The sequence below is a fragment of the Orcinus orca genome, chromosome 9 (genome assembly GCF_937001465.1).
Source record: "Orcinus orca chromosome 9, mOrcOrc1.1, whole genome shotgun sequence".
Lineage (NCBI taxonomy): Eukaryota > Metazoa > Chordata > Mammalia > Artiodactyla > Delphinidae > Orcinus > Orcinus orca.
Genome location: NC_064567.1, coordinates 69,753,280 through 69,771,029, shown reverse-complemented (window position 1 = coordinate 69,771,029; position 17,750 = coordinate 69,753,280). Strand labels below are relative to the sequence as shown.

The 17,750-nt window shown below is 39.3% G+C and overlaps 1 long non-coding RNA gene across 1 annotated transcript in view; it reads left to right on the top strand.

Moving 5' to 3' along the window:
• The window catches only part of LOC125965338 (uncharacterized), a 242,496-nt gene extending 224,999 nt beyond the window's left edge, over positions 1-17,497 (top strand). The window contains exons 4-5 of the long non-coding RNA XR_007479103.1: positions 9,087-9,126; positions 17,241-17,497. This is a non-coding gene — a long non-coding RNA (uncharacterized LOC125965338). The remainder of the gene's footprint in view (positions 1-9,086; positions 9,127-17,240) is intronic.
• The last annotated feature ends 253 nt before the right edge of the window (positions 17,498-17,750 follow it).

The following is a 17,750-nucleotide window of genomic DNA, read 5'->3' as shown; positions in this document are numbered from 1 at the left end:
CTTACTAGGGGGCAAAGTCATTTCTGAGGGATGGAGGATTCCAGGTGAAAATAATGATCTCATCTAATGATTTGTATGCTGCCATGCTTCTGTTGGGATTGTAATGAGACCTTCTAATTGGGACATATGAAAACTTTAATTCTAAAAACTGTTTCTTTTAAAAAGAAAAAGGTTGGTAGAGTAGAGACACATGTGTTCCTATAAAAGCATGATATATAGTGTGTTTCATTCAAGGATTTTGCAGCCATGAAAAGAAAAGGGAAAAAAAATGAGGTAATTCTAGACTAGAGGGAAGTAAGAAGCATGAAAAATTATCAGCATTGATGCTGAAACCTAATTTGAAGGCAGATTTTATTAAAAATACACCTAAAGAGAAGAGAAACTGAAAGCACTGCTTTCGCCTGTTGGAGTTATAGTCTTATTATTTCCTACCACTGTTTATAAAAAGGTTTAGGGGTGGAGTCAAGATGGTGGTGTGGAAAGACTCCGAGTTAGTGTCTCCCAACAACTAGAGTGCCTGCCCGCTGGTGGGGCACCCTGACACCCAAGGAGAAGGGAGGAACCCTCAAGTGAACTGGTAGGACGTGGGGGGACTGAAGAGGGAGGAGAAGTTGAGGCCAGACAGGATGGGTGCCCCTGAGGCCCAGGAAATCAGGAGAGGAAGGCAGGAGGGGCCCTCCAGGAGGAGCTGGGGAGGAGTGGAGGGCGTCTGCCCTACCCACTCGGGCCCGAGGAGCCTGCTGAGCTCACAGGCCAGTCCCCTGCCCTCCAAGGCTCTTCCCTTCCCCTGGCCGCATTGGTCCTGGGGGCTTAGGAAGGAGGCGGAGGGGAGAACAGGAGAGGCAGGTGGGAGGGGCCCTGCGAGGGGAGCAGGAGAGGAGCAGAGGGTGTTTGCCCCACCCACTCGAGCCCAGGAAGCTTGCTGGGCTCCCAGGGGAGGTCCCCTGCTCTCTGAGATGAGGGGTGGAGAGCACGCCTGGGCCCCTTCTGTTCCTTGAGCCTAAACCCCACCCCCACAGCCCTCAGGGCCTTTTCTAGCCCTGTGGGTCCTAAGCGTTGGCCCCACCCACTGCCCAAACCTCGCCCTTGCTTAGGCCCCGCCCTCCACAGCCAAGGCCTTCACCACCACCCCCCCTTTTGTTTCCTTTTCCCTCCTCCTCTACTTTACTATTGTGGTATGGTTATAACTTCCGGTTGTTGATTCATCTCTCTCTCTCTCTCTCTCTCTATATATATATATATATATATATTTTTTTTTTTTTTGAGGTACGCGGGCCTCTCACTGTTGCAGACTCTCCTATTGTGGAGCAAGGCTCCAGACACGCAGTCTCAGCAGCTGTGGCCCACGGGCCCAGCTGCTCTGTGGCATGTGGGATCTTCCCGGACCGGGGCACAAACCCTGTTCCCTGCATCGGCAGGCGGACTCCCAACCACTGCGCCACCAGGGAAGCCCCTCATCTATATTTTTATATTCTTTCTAACATATCTGTCAGTTTCCTAGTCTAATTTTTTTACTTTGTTATTGTTCTCTTTTATTTATTTATTTTTTTGCCACCCCACATGGCTTGTGGGATCTTGGTTCATGAACTGGGGGTTGGGCCAAAGCTCCTGCAGTGGGAGCTCCAAGTACAAACCACTGGACTAACAGAGAACCTCAGACCACAGCAAATATTCATTGGAGTGAGGTCTCACGGAGGTCCTCATCTCAGTACCAAGACCCAGCTCTACCCAACAGCCTACAAAATCCAGTGTTGGAATCCTCATGCCAAACAACCAGTAAAAGAGGAACACTATCCCCAGTCATAAAAACAAAACAAAAAAAAAGGAGACCACAAAAAAAAAATGTCACAGATGAAGGAGCAAGGTAAAAACTTACAAGACCAAATAAATGAAGAGGAAATAGGCAATCTACCTGAAAAAGAATTCAGAGTAATGATAGTAAAGATGATCCAGAATCTTAGAAATAGAATGGAGGCACAGATTGAGAAACTACCAGAAATGTTTAACAAGGATCTAGAAGAACTAAAGAACAAACAAACAGAGATGAACAACACAATAACTGAAATAAAAAATACACTAGAAGGAATCAATAACAGAATAACTGAGGCAGAAGAACGAATATGTGAGCTGGAAGACAAAATGGTGGAAATAACTGCCGAGGAGCACAATAAAGAAAAAAGAATGAAAATAATTGAAGACAATCTCAGAGACCTCTGGGACAATACTAAACACACCAACATTCAAATTATAGGGGTCCCAGGAGAAGAAGAGATAAAGAAAGGGTCTGAGAAAATATTTGAAGAGATTATAGTGGAAAATTTCCCTAGCATGGGAAAGGAAATAGTCACCCAAGTCCAGGAAGCACAGAGAGTCCCATACAGGTTAAACACTAGGAAAAACACACCAAGACACATATTAATCAAACTAACAAAAATTAAATTCAAAGAAAGAGTATTAAAAGCAGCAAAGGAAAAACGAAAAATAACATACAAAGGAATCCCCATAAGGTTATCAGCTGATTTTTTAGCATAAACTCTGCAGGCCAGAAGGGAGCGGCAGGATATACTTAAAGTGATGAAAGAGAAAAACCTCCAACCAAGATTACTCTACCCAGCAAGGATCTCATTCAGATTTGATGGAGAAATCAAAAGCTTTTCAGACAAGCAAAAACTAAGAGAATTCAGCACCACCAAACCAACTTTACAACAAATGCTAAAGAAACTTCTCTAGGTGGGAAAAACAAGAGAAGAAAAAGACCCACAAAAACAAACCCAAAACAATTAAGAAAATGGTAATAGGAACATACATATCAATAATAACCTTGGGGCTTCCCTGGTGGTGCAGTGGTTGAGAGTCCGCCTGCCGATGCAGGGGACGCAGGTTTGTGCCCCGGTCTGGGAAGATCCCACATGCTGCGGAGCAGCTGGGCCCGTGAGCCATGGCTGCTGAGCTTGCGCATCCGGAGCCTGTGCTCCGCAACAGGAGAGGCCGCAACAGTGAGTGGCTTGCATACCGCAAAATAATAATAATAATAATAACCTTGAATGTAAATGGATTAAATACTCTAACCAAAAGACACAGACTGGCTGAATAGATACAAAAACAAGACCCATATATACACTGCCAACAAGAGACCCACTTCAGACCTAGGGACACATACAGACTGAAAGTGAAGGGATGGAAAATGATAGTCCATGCAAATGGAAATCAAAAGAAAGCTGGAGTAGCAATACTCACATCAGATAAAGTAGACTTTAAAATAAAGACTGTTACAAGAGATAAGGAGGGACACTACATAATAATCAGAGGATCATCCCAAGAAGAAGATATAACAATTATAAACTTTTATGCACCCAACATAGGAGCAACTCAATACATAAGGCAAAAGCTAACAACCATGAAAAGAGAAATAGACAGTAACACAATAATAGCAGAGGACTTTAACACCCCACTTACACCAATGGACAGATCATCCAAACAGAAAATAACTAAGGGAACATAAGCTGTAAATGACACAATAGACCAGACATTTAACTGACATATATATAGAACATTCCACCCAAAGTGGCAGAATACACTTTCTTCTCAAGTGCACATGGAACATTCTCCAGGATACATCACATCTTGGGTCACAAATCAAGCCTCGGAAAATTTAAGAAAATTGAAATCGTATCAAGCAACTTTTCTGACCATGATGCTATGAGATTGGAAATCAATTACAGGAAACAAACTGTAAAAAACACAAATACATGGAGGCTAAACAGTGCGCTACTAAACAACCAAGAGATCACTGAAAAATCAAAGAAGAAATTTAAAAACATAGAAACAAATGACAATGAAAACACGATGACTCAAAACCTAAGGGATGCAGCAAAAGCAGTTCTAAGAGGGAAGTTTATAGCAATTCAGTCTCACCCCAAGAAACAAGAAAAATCTCAATAAACAATCTAACCCCACACTTAAAACAACTAGAGAAAGAAGAACACAGAAAACCCAAAGTCAGTAAAAGGAAAGAAATCATAAAGATCAGAGCAGAAATAAATGAAATAGAAATGAAGAAAACAATAGCAAAGATCAATAAAACTAAAAGCTGGTTCTTTGAGAAGATAAACAAAATTGATAAACCACTAGCCAGACTCATCAAGAATAAAAGAGAGAGGACGCAAATCAATAAAATTAGAAATGAAAAAGGAGAAATCACAACTGATGCCACAGAAATACAAAGGATTATAAGAGACTACTACAAACAACTATATGCCAATAAAATGGACAACCTGGAAGAAATGGACAAATTCTTGGAAAGGTTAAATTTTCCAAGACTGAACCAAGAAAAATTAGAAAATATAAACAGACCTATCACAAGTAATGAAATTGAAACTGTGATTAAAAATCTTCCAGCAAACAAAAGTCTAGGACGATGGTGTCACAGGCAAATTCTATCAAACATTTAGAGGAGAAGTAATGCCAATCCTTCTCAAAATCTCCCATAAAATTGCAGAAGGAGGAACACTTCCAAATTTGTTCTACAAAGCCACTATCACCCTGATACCAAAACCAGGAAAAGAAGAAAATTATAGACCAATATCACTGATGAACATAGATGCAAAAATCCTGAACAAAATACTAGCAAACAGAATCCAACAGCACATTAAAAGGATGATCCATCATGATCAGATGGGATTTATCCCAGGAATGCAAGGATTCTTCAATATATGCAAATCAATCAGTGTGATACACCACATTAACAAATTAAGGAATAAGAAACCATATGATCATCTCAGTAGATGCAGGAAAAGCTTTTGACAAAATTCAACACCCATTTATGATAAAACTCTCCAGAAAATGGGCATAGAGGGAAGCTGCCTCAACATAATAAAGGCCATATACTGAAAACCCACAGCAAGCATCATATTCAATGGTGAAAAACTGAAAGCATTTCCACTAAGATCAGGAACAAGACAAGGATGTCCACCCTCGCCACTCTTATTCAACATAGTTTTGGAAGTCCTAGCCATGGCAATCAGAGAATAAAACAAAATAAAAGGAATACAAATTGGGAAAGAAGTAAAACTGTCACTGTTTGCAGATGACATGATACTATACATAGAAAATCGTAAAGATGCCACCAGAAAACTATTAGAACTAATCAATGAATTTGGTAAGGTTGCAGGATGCAAAATTAATGCACAGAAATCTTTGGCATTCCTATACACCAACAATGAAGAATCAGAAAGGGAAATTAAGAAACAGTCCCATTTATCATCGCAACAAAAATAATGAAATACCTAGGAATAAACCTGCCTAAGGAGGTAAAAGACTTGTACTCAGAAAACAATAAAACACTAATGAAAGAAATCAAAGATGACATAAACAGATGGAGAAATATACCATGTTCCTGGATTGGAAGATTCAGTATTGTGAAAATGACTATACTACCCAAAGCAATCTACAGATTCAGTACAGTCCCTATCAAACTACCAATGGCATTCTTCACAGAATTAGAACAAAAAAGTTTACAATTCATATGGAAACACAAAAGACCCTGAATAGCCAAAGCAATCTTGAGAACGAAAAATGGAGCTGGAGGAATCAGGCTCCCAGACTTCAGACTATACTACAAAGCTACAGTAATCAAGACAATATGGTACTGGCACAAAAACAGAAGTATAGGTCAATGGAACAGGATAGAAAGCCCAGGGATAAACCCACACACCTATGGTCAACTAATCTATGACAAAGGAGGCAAGGATATACAATGGAGAAAAGACAGTCTCTTCAATAAGTGGTGCTGGGAAAACTGGACAGCTACATGTAAAAGAATGAACTTAGAACACTCCCTATCACCATACACAAAAATAAACTCAAAATGGATTAAAGACCTAAACGTAAGGCCAGACACTATAAAACTCAGAAGAAAACATAGGAAAAGCATTCTTTGACATAAACCACAGCAAGATCTTTTTTTCCCACCTCCTAAGGGTAATGGAAATAAAAACAAAACTAGGGCTTCCCTGGTGGCGCCGTGGTTGAGAGTCTGCCTGCCGATGCAGGGGACACGGGTTCGTGCCCCGGTCCGGGAAGATCCTACATGCCGCGGAGCAGCTGGGCCCATGAGCCATGGCCGCTGAGCCTGTGCGTCTGGAGCCTGTGCTCTGCAACGGGAGAGGCCACAGCGGTGAGAGGTCCATGTACCACAGAAAAACCCCAAAAACAAACAAAAAAAATAAAATAAAAACAAAACTAAAAAATGGGACTTAATTCAACTTAAAAGCTTTTGCACAGCAAAGGAAACCATAAACAAGGCAAAAAGACAACCCCCAAAATAGGAGAAATTATTTGCAAATGAAACAACAAAGGGTTAATCTCCAAAATATACAAACAGCTCATGGAGCTCAATATCAAAGAATCCACTTATGGAATGGGCAGAAGACCTAAATAGACATTTTACCAAGGAAGACATACAGATGGTCAAGAGGCACATGAAAATATGCTCAGCATCACTAATTATTAGAGAAATTCAAATCAGAACTACAGTGAGGAATCACCTCACGCCAGTCAGAATGGCCATTATCAAAAAAGTTAGAAGCAATAAATGCTGGAAAGGGTGTGGTGAAAAGGGAACCCTCCTGCATTGCTGGCGGGAATGTAAATTGATACAAGCACTATGGAAAACAGTATGGCAGTTCCTTAAAAAACTAAAAATAGAATTACCATATGACCCAGCAATCCCACTACTGGGCACATACCCTGAGAAAACCATAATTCAAAAAGATACATGCACCCCAGTTTTCATTGCAGCACCGTTTACAATAGCCAGGACATGGAACCAACCTAAATGTCCATCGACAAATGAATAGGTAAAGAAAATGAGGCACATATATACAATGGAATATTACTCAGCCATAAGAAGAAACGAAATTGAACTATTTGTAGTGAGGTGGATGGACCTAGAGTCTGTCATACAGAGTGAAGTCAGAAAGAGAAATACAAATACCATATGGTAATACATATATATGGAACCAAAAAAAAAAGGTCCTGATGAACCTAGTTGCAGGGTAGGAATAAAGATGCAGACAAAGAGAATGGACTTGAGGACACAGGGTGGGAGGGGGAACCTGGGGCGAAGTAGCATCGACATATATACACTACCGAATGTAAAATAGTTAGCTAGTGGGAAGAAGTAGCATAGCACAGGGAGATCAGCTCAGTGCTGTGCGATGACCTAGAGGGGTGGGATAGGGAGGATTCAAGGGAAGCTCAAGAGGGAGTGTATATGGGGACATATGTATGCATATGGCTGATTCACTTCAGTGTACAACAGAAACTAACACAGTATTGTGAAGCAATTATACTCTAATAAAGATCTTTTAAAATTAAAAAAAAAATGTCTTAGCTCAGCTCTTAGAATTGGTGAACAGAGATGTAGGATCCTTGTGTATCCTTTTTCTGTAGCTTGTAGAAACGTATGTACTCTGCTCCTTGGACTGCTGACGTCTACAAAGTGAGGGAATGTCCCAGAGGAATATTTCCTTTCCCTATGGAAGCAATGACTTAGCACCAAGATGGCACTCAGTTTTTGGTGAATAAATGAATCAATACCTGTTACTGCTTTTCCCTCTCCACCCCAAACCCATAAGTAAGCTTGGAAAAGTCTGGAGAAAATTTATTTCTACCTCTTTCCATTCTGCTATTCTGAACTGGAAAGACATAAAGGAAAATGGATCATGGATAATTTCAAGCCCAATTCCTGGAGGAAAAAAATAAAGGAGAAATTACTACTTAAGAATTTTTGTGATCAAATAAATTTTCATTATTTCACCATTACCTCCTTCCTGGAGAAAATTAGCATGGCTAGTAACCCTCATTTATTATTTTTTTTCATTTAGTATACTCTAGTAGGATGATAAATGATATGTTATTTTCATTTTTTCATATGTGATAACAGATGCTTTGAAAAGTTAAGTAACTGGCCACACAAAGAAGTCACTGGTTCAAAGATGAGGCTGGTATAATGGGTTTGAAGAAGAGCCTGGATACGGAGAGGCAGGTGCTGAATCAGTGGAATGTGAGAAGTTGTTGGCCCTGAGTGAGGAGACAAGCCTGAGAGAAAGAGGGCTGACTCACCAGGAAGTAGAACGAGCACAAAAGGTCAACTTTCTCTCACAGATAAAGGAAAACTCACAGTCATATCCCTGACATGACGAAAACAAAGCCTGGACACTTTGGCAAAAACATAACATGCCCAGAGTATGACTTTTCTAGAAAAGTCTTTGATTAAGATTTAAATATGAAAAAAAAAAGTTTAAAATGGGGTACCTATTGGGATAGAAAGCATTTTCAGGCAAGATAAGGGTTAACTCCAGATCCCTTGTCACATGTTTAGGAGTACAGAGAGAAATATTTTAGGAGCTTTTATTTCAAAATAAAGGTAAATGAGAGAGAACTGTGTGAAAATGATAATATAAAATTAATTTTAGCAGCACAGTGTCATTGCTATCATTTAAACTAAAAAACAGCAGTTTCAGTATTGCTACCACAGGCTTAATTCATTACCACTCGGGTTGGGACAGAGTTGCTGAAGACATGAGAGAAGGGAAGAGCTAAATGTGAAAATCTTCAGGAGGGACATGGGAATCCATTAAAATTCACTGATTCAAGCGGTCCATTAAAACATTTTCCAGTCTGGTTATTGAAGCTGTGGAAAAATGGGGAACTCACATTTCCCACTCTCAGATGTGGAGTTTAAATTACAAGAAGAATGAGAGGAAGGAAAACCGTGTTTCAGTTATGGCTAATCTGAATTTATTGGTATTTCTCCATTTAAGAAAAGGCAGAGGGGAAACAAAAGGATGGGGCTGAGATAAAACTGCAATTAATCTATATACCACAAGAGGAGGGGAAAAAGGCTTTCTTCATTGAAGCTCATAAGCTCTTTTTTTTTAAATTATTTTATTTTAAAATTTTTAATTAATTTTTATTGGCGTATACTTGCTTTACAATGTTGTGTTAGTTTTTGCTGTACAGCAAAGTGAATCAGCTATACGTATACATATATCCCCTCTTTTTTGTATTTCCTTACCATTTAGGTCACCAGAGAGCATTGAGTAGAGTTCCCTGTGCTATATGGTAGGTTCTCATTAGTTATCTGTTTTATACCTAGTAGTGTATATATGTCATTCCCAATCTCCCAGTTCTTTATACTATGCCCTGCTCTCTGTCCCCTCTGTCTTATCCTATAAGGCATGTTTAGTTTGACGAGGAAGAGAAAGTCTTCTGAGAACATGGAAACCAAAGTCACTACTCCCAAGAGAGGAGGGCTAAATAAAAGAATTTAAGATATCAGCATGGACACCTGAGAGGGTGCATGATGTGGGCACCTAGCAGACTGCTTGATGTAGCATCGGGGCTCAATGTATGGTAATATTGATGGAGGACAAGGAGGAACAAAGAGGCAGGCTTAGCCTGGGTGGTTAAACAGTTGGCCAGGTAGAAAGATTTTTCTTCTCCTTTGAATGAAGTTTTTAGGGTTCTGTATGTGTTGTCATTTCAAAGAAATGGAGGGAAGCTTACACAACTGAGGTCATGCCAGAGATAGGGTTTTTGGAGGAATGGAAAAGAAATACACCTTCAAGATCTGAGGGTTGGAGGCACAGTCTTCAAACCCCGCCCCCCCTGCAATAGAGTGCTTTCTTATTCCATCAGTCATCATGCATGAAGGACAAAGCATTTCAAAAAGTAGGGGCTTCAAAGGTTTAGGATATATATTTTCTTCACAGCTGCTAGTTTTGTCATTTATTTCTGTTAAACGTGTAAAGCTGGCTCTGTGTTAAGTGCTTGCCGGGGAGAAAGTGATGAGGAAGTGGTTCCTCATCTTTTTTCAGCCGCTGCAGATCACAAGGGGCTATTCATCAACATTACAATCTGAGTTTTCACATCATTTTGTAAAAAGTTTCACTTTTTTCTCATGACATACTGAAAGGATTTGGGGGCACACATCATGACCTTGAACATTTTTTGAAAGAAAAAAATAGACATTTGAAATTAAGGAAAACCTTAAGTATTTAGAGGTAGCTGATTTTGATCAGATTGTTGCCTGGAGAATTTCTACTAAATAGCATAGCTGTAGAAAGAGGCAGTCAAGCGTGAAACCTCAGGTAACACTGACTAGAAGATCAAATAAAAGTTGTTTGTTTTTCAAAGTATCACATTACTTAAGGTATCTTAATATGTCTGATCCATACCTAAGTCCGTCTTACCAAAGTTGTGACTAAAAAATTAGCTAAATATCTTCACTCTACATTTTGAACATTTCTAGGGTAAAATTTTGGTCCCTTTCCTTTATGTCTTGGTAGAAAATTATTGGTAGAAAATTTTTGTTTCAAAATATACCTGTAAGTATTTCAGGGTTTCTGATTGTAAAAAGTAAGGCATTATTTTCACCTTTCCAAAACAAAAATATAAATAATCATCGAACTCATTTTGCAAACTACACAACAGTATAAAAAAGAAACATAATCACCATCCAAAGACAGCAATTTTGTATATTTCCTACAGGGCTGTCTTTGGAACTGGAGAAGAATGATATGTTTTGGGGTTTTTTTTTTTGCGGTTTGCGGGCCTCTCACTGTTGTGGCCCCTCCCGTTGCAGAGCACAGGCTCCGGACGCGCAGGCTCAGCGGCCATGGCTCACGGGCCCAGGCGCTCCGCGGCTTGTGGGATCTTCCCGGACCGGGGCACGAACCCGCGTCCCCTGCATCGGCAGGCTGACTCTCAACCACTGTGCCACAAGGGAAGCCCGAGAATTATATGTTTTGATAGGACTTTTGTTTAGGCTGCCAAGATCAGGACTATTGCCTTTAAGAGAAGGATTGTTAGAAAATCCATGGCAGTGGATCTACAGTGTAAGCCTGTATTTCCCAAACAAAGGAAAACAATGATTCTCTCCACCCTTATAAAGTAATAACGCCGTGTCTAGAAAATGAACTGCTCAAATGATGTTTGTGAACAATTGCTTAAAAATATGTGCCTTGGGAAGGAAGGAAGGAATGAAAGAAGGAAGGGAGGGAGGATGGAAGGGAGAGAGGGAGGGAATCCTCCTTGGCTGTGTGGCTGACAGGGTCTTGGTGCTCAGGCTGGGTGTCAGGCCTGAGCCTCTGAGGTGGGAGAGCAGAGTTCAGGACATTGGACCACTAGAGACCTCCTGGCTACATGTAATATCAATCAATGAGAGCTCTCCCAGAGATCTCCATCTCAATCCTAAGGCCCAGCTCCACTGAACGACCAGCAAGCTCCAGTGCTGGACACCCCATGCCAAACAACTAGCAAGACAGGAACACAATCCTACCCATTAGCAGAGAGGCTGCCTAAAATGATAATAATCTAACAGACCCCAAAACACACCACCGGATATGATCCTGCCCACCAGAAAGACAAGATCCAGCCTCATCCACCAGAACACAGGCACCAATCCCCTCCACCGGGAAGCCTACACAACCCACTGAACCAACCTTACCCATGGGGGCAGACACCAAAAACAATGGGAAATACGAACCTGCAGCCTGCAAAAAAGAGACCACAAACCAGTAAGTTAAGCAAAATGAGAAAACAGAGAAATTTGCAACAGAGGTAGGAGCAAGGTAAAAACCCACCAGACCAAACAAATGAAGAGGAAATAGTCAATCTACCTGAAAAAGAATTCAGAGGAATGATAGTAAAGATGATCCAAAATCTTGGAAATAGAATGGAGAAAATACAAGAAATGTTTAACAAGGATCTAGAAGAACTAAAGGGCAAACAAACAATGATGAACAACACAATAAATGAAATTTAAAATTCTCTAGAAGGAATCAATAACAGAATAACTGAGGCAGAAGAACGGATAAGGGACCTGGAAGATAAAATAGTGGAAATAACTACCACAGAGCAGAATAAAGCAAAAAGAATGAAAAGAATTGAGGACAGTCTCAGAGACTTCTGGGACAACATTAAACACACTAACATTCGAATTATAGGGGTCCCAGAAGAAGAAGAGAAAAAGAAAGGGACTGAGAAAATATTTGAAGACATTATAGTTGAAAACTTCCCTAATATGGGAAAGGAAATAGTCAATCAAGTCCAGGAAGCGCAGAGCATCCTATACAGGATAAATCCAAGGAGAAACATGCCAAGACACATATTAATCAAACTATCAAAAATTAAACACGAAGAAAAAATATTAAAAGCAGCAAGGGAAAAACAACAAATAACATACAAGGGAATCTCCATAAGGTTAACAGCTGATCTTTCAGCAGAAACTCTGCAAGCCAGAAGGGAGTGGCAGGACATCTTTAAAGTGATGAAAGGGAAAAACCTACAACCAAGATTAATCTACCCAGCGAGGATCTCATTCAGATTCAGTGGAGAAATTACAACCTTTACAGGCCAGCAAAAGTTAAGAATTCAGCACCACCAAACCAGCATTACAACAAATGCTGAACGAACTTCTCTAGGCAGGAAACACAAGAGAAGGAAAAGACCTACAATAACAAACCCAAAACAGTTAAGAAAATGTCAGTAGGAACATAGATATTGATAATTACCTTAAATGTAAATGGATTAAATGCTCCAACCAAAAGACATAGACTGACTGAATAGATACAAAAACAAGACCCATATATATGCTGCCTACAAGAGACACACCTCAGACCTAGGGACACATACAGACTGAAAGTGAGAGGATGGAAAAAGATATTCCATGCAAATGGAAATCAAAAGAAAGCTGGAGTAGCAATTCTCATATCAGACAATATAGAATTTAAAATAAAGACTATTACAAGAGACAAAGAAGGGCATTACATGATGATCAAGGGATCAATCCAAGAGGAAGATATAACAATTGTAAATATTTATGCACCCAACATAGGAGCACCTCAATATGTAAGGCAAATGCTAACAGCCATAAAATGGGAAATTGACAGTAACACAATAATAGTAAGGGACTTTAACACCCCACTGTCACCAGTGGACAGATCACCTGAAATGAAAATAAATAAGGAAATGCAAGCTTTAAATGGTACATTAAACAAGATGGACTTAATTGATATTTATAGGACATTCCAGCCAAAAACAACAGAATACACTTTCTTCTCAAGTGCTCCTGCAGCATTCTCCAAGATAGATCATATCTTGGGTCACAAATCAAGCCTTGGTAAATGTAAGAAAATTGAAGTCATATCAAGTATCATTTCTGACCACAGTGCTCTAAGAGTAGATATCATACAGGAGAAAAACTGTAAAAAATACAAACACATGGAGGCTAAACAATACACTACTAAATAACCAAGAGATCACCGAAGAAGTCAAAGAAGAATTCAAGAAATACCTAGAAACAAATGACAATGAAAACATGACAACCCAAAGCCTATGGGATGCAGCCAAAGCAGTTCTAAGAGGGAAGTTTATAGCAATACAGTTCTACCTTAAGAAACAAGAAACACCTCAAATAAACAACCTAACCTTATACCTAAAGCAATTAGAGAAAGAAGAACAAAAATAAACCAAAGTTAGAAGAAGGAAAGAAATCATAAAGATCAGATCAGAAATAAATGAAAAAGAAATGAAGGAAATGATAGCAAAGATCAATAAAACTAAAAGCTGGTTCTTTGAGAAGATAAACAAGATGGATAAACCATTAACCAGACTCATCAAGAAAAAAAGGGAGAAGACTCAAATCAACAGAATTAGAAATGAAAAAGGAGAAGTAGCAACTGACACAGCAGAAATACAAAGGATCATGAGAGATTACTGTAAGCAACTATATGCCAATAAAATAAACAATCTGGAAGAAATGTGCAAGTTCTTAGAAAAGCACAACCTTCTGAGACTGAACCAGGAAGAAATAGAAAATATAAACAGACCAATCACAAGCACTGAAATTGAAACTGTGATTAAAAATCTTCCAACAAGCAAAAGCCCAGGACCAGATGACTTCACAGGCAAATTCTATCAAATGTTTAGAGAAGAGCTAATACCTACCCCTCTCAAACTCTTCCAAAATATAGCAGAGGGAGGAACACTCCCAAAGTCATTCTACAAGGCCACCATCACCCTGATACCAAAACCAGACAAGGATGTCACAAAAAATGAAAACTACAGACCAATATCACTGATGAACATGGATGCAGAAATCCTCAACAAAATACTAGCAACCAGAATCCAACAGCACATTAAAAGGATCATACACCATAATCAACTGGGGTTTATCCCAGGAATGCAATATATGCAAATCAATCAATGTGATACACCTTATTAACAAATTGAAGGATAAAAACCATATGATAATCTCAATAGATGCAGAAAAAGCTTTTGACAAAATTCAACAGCATTTATGATAAAAACTCTCCAGAAAGTAGACATAGAGGGAATTTACCTCAGCATAATAAAGGCCATATATGACAAACCCACAGCCAACATCATTCTCAATGGTGAAAAACTGAAACTATTTTCCACTAAAGTGAGGAAAAAGACAAGGTTGCTTACTCTCACCACTATTATTCAACATAGTTTTGGATGTTATAGCCACAGCAATCAGAGAAGAAAGAGAAATAAAAGGAATCCAAATAGGAAAGAAGTAAAGCTGTCACTGTTTGCAGATGACATGATTCTATGCATAGAGAATCCTAAAGATGCTACCAGAAAACTACTAGAACTAATCAATGAGTTTGGTGAAGTAGCAGGATACAACATTAATGCACAGAAATCTCTTGCATTCCTATACACTAATGATGAAATATCTGAAAGAGAAATTAAGGAAACACTCCCATTTACCACTGCAACAAAAAGAATAAAATACCTAGGAATGAACCTACCTAAGGAGACAAAAGACCTGTATGCAGAAAATTTTAAGACACTGATGAAAGAAATTAAAGGTGATACAAACAGATGGAGAGATATACCATTGTCTTGGATTGGAAGCATCAACATTGTGAAAATGACTATACTACCCAAAGCAATCTACAGATTCAATGCAATCCCTATCAAACTACCAATGGCATTTTTCACAGAACTAGAACAAAAATTTTCACAATTTGTATGGAAACACAAAAGACCCCAATAGCCAAAGCAATCTTGAGAAAGAAAAATGGAGCTGGAGGAATCAGGCTCCTGGACCTCAGACTGTAGTACAAAGCTACAGTAATTAAGACACTATGGTGCTGGCACAAAAGCAGATATATCGATCAATGGAACACATATAAAGCCAAGAAATGAAACCACACAACTATGGTCAACTAATCTATGACAAAGGAGGTAAGGATATACAATGGAGAAAAGACAGTCTCTTCAATAAGTGGTGCTGGGAAAACTGGACAGCTACATGCAAAAACATGAAATTAGAACACTCCCTAACACCATACACAAAAATAAACTCAAAATGGATTAAAGGGGTTTCCCTGGTGGCGCAGTGGTTGAGAATCTGCCTGCTAATGCAGGGGACATGGGTTCGAGCCCTGGTCTGGGAGGATCCCACATTCTGCAGAGCCACTAGGCCTGTGAGCCACAGCTACTGAGCCTGCACGTCTGGAGCCTGTGCTCTGCAACAAGAGAGGCCACGATAGTGAGAGGCCTGTGCACCGTGATGAAGAGTGGCCCCCACTTGCCACAACTAGAGAAAGCCCTCTCACTGAAACGAAGACCCAACACAGCAAAAATAAATAAATTAATTAATAAACTCCTACCCCGAACATCTTAAAAAGAAATGGATTAAAGACATAAATGTAAGACCACACACTATAAAACTCTTAGAGGAAAACTTAGGCAGAACACTCTATGACAAATCACAGCAAGATCCTTTTTGACCCACATCCTAGAGAAATGGAAATAAAAACAATAACAAACAAATGGGACCTAATGAAGCTTAAAAGCTTTTGCACAGCAAAGGAAACCATAAAGAAGATGAAAAGACACTGCTCAGAATGGGAGAAAATATTTGCAAATGAAACGACTGACAAAGGATTAATCTCCAAAATATACAAGCAGCTCATGCAGCTCAATATCAAAAAAACAACCGAATCCAAAAGTGGGCAGAAGACCTAAATAGACATTTCTCCAAAGAAGATATACAGACTGCCAACAAACACATGAAAGAATGCTCAACATCACTAATCATTAGAGAAATGCAAATCAAAACTTCAATGAGGTATCACCTCACACCGGTCAGAATGGCTACCGTCAAAAGGTCTACAAACAATAAATGCTGGAAAGGGTGTGGAGAAAAGGGAAACTTCTTGCACTGTTGGTGGGAATGTGAATTGGTACAGCCACTATGGAGAACAGTATGAAGGTTCCTTAAAAATCTAAAAATAGAATTACCATATGGCCCAGCAATCCCACTACTGGGCATATACCCTGAGAAAACCATAATTCAGAAAGAGTCATGTAACACAATGTTCACTGCAGCACTATTTACAGTAGCCAGGACATGGAAGCAATGTAAGTGTCCATCGACAGACAAATGGATAAAGAAGATTGGCACATATATACAGTGTTATATTACTCAGCCATAAAAAGAAACAAAATTGAACTCTTTGTAGTGAGGTGGGTGGACCAGGGTCTGTCATAGAGAGTGAAGTAAGTCAGAAAGAGAAAACAAATACTGTATGCTAACACGTATATATGGAATCTAAAAAAAAATGGTTATGAAGAACCTAGGGGCAGGACAGGAATAGGGATGCAGACATAGAGAATAGACTTGAGGACATGGGGAGGGGGAATGGTAAGCTGTGATGAAGTGACGGAGTGGCATTGACATATATACACTAGCAAATGTAAAATATATAGATAGTGGGAAGCAGCCATGTAGCACAGGGAGATCAGCTCAGTGCTTTGTGACCACCTAGAGGGGTAGACTAGGGAGTGTGGGAAGGAGACGCAAGAGGGAGGAGATATGGGGATATATGTAAGTACAGCTGATTCACTTTGTTATACAGCAGAAACTAACACAACATTGTAGAGCAATTATACTCCAATAAAGATGTTAAAAAAAATATGTGCCTTTTTAAAGTTACATACCATATTATTCAATCTGAAATTTCAGCATTTTTTTTTCTGGGATTTTTTTTATTAATAAACTTTATTTTTTAAGAGCAGTTTTCATAGAAAAAAAAAGATGAACAACTAACGCTTCACATTATAGGTAATGTACAAAATGACTTCAAATTTTTCCAAACTCAATCTGCATGATTTTGCATGTTCATTGTTTGTAGATGACTCCTTGGTGACCGAACGGCAACCTCTCCCCTCCTAATGTGGCCCGGGTTCCCAGACTCCTTAGCCTCATTTTTCTTTAAGGGAAGATGCAGCACGAGACTATTTTCATACTTCAGTCTAAGGATACTCAGGGATTTCAGGTGTGCATTTCCATTTCTAGACATAGTCTGTTAATTACACCCTGTTTTAAAATAAGTTCCTGTCTACCCTTCTTTTCAAAGAATCTTTTAACTCAGGCATTAAGTTGCACAGCCTCATTTTCAACAATTCTTTAGATAGGTATTAGTTTTACTGGTTCCTTGCTCCACATTATTTCTTATTTCCATATCCGTCTTTCTTGGATTCATGTTTCATTTGCTAGACTACGTTTACAGTGGCTCTTTGCACATCTGAAAAGTTTAAATTGTATAGTTTCTGTGTAGTATCTCTTAACGATGCCTCAGAACAGGTGTTTCATGGCTTATGTTGACTGGAAGCATTGAGATTTTTGAAGCCAGACTTTATTT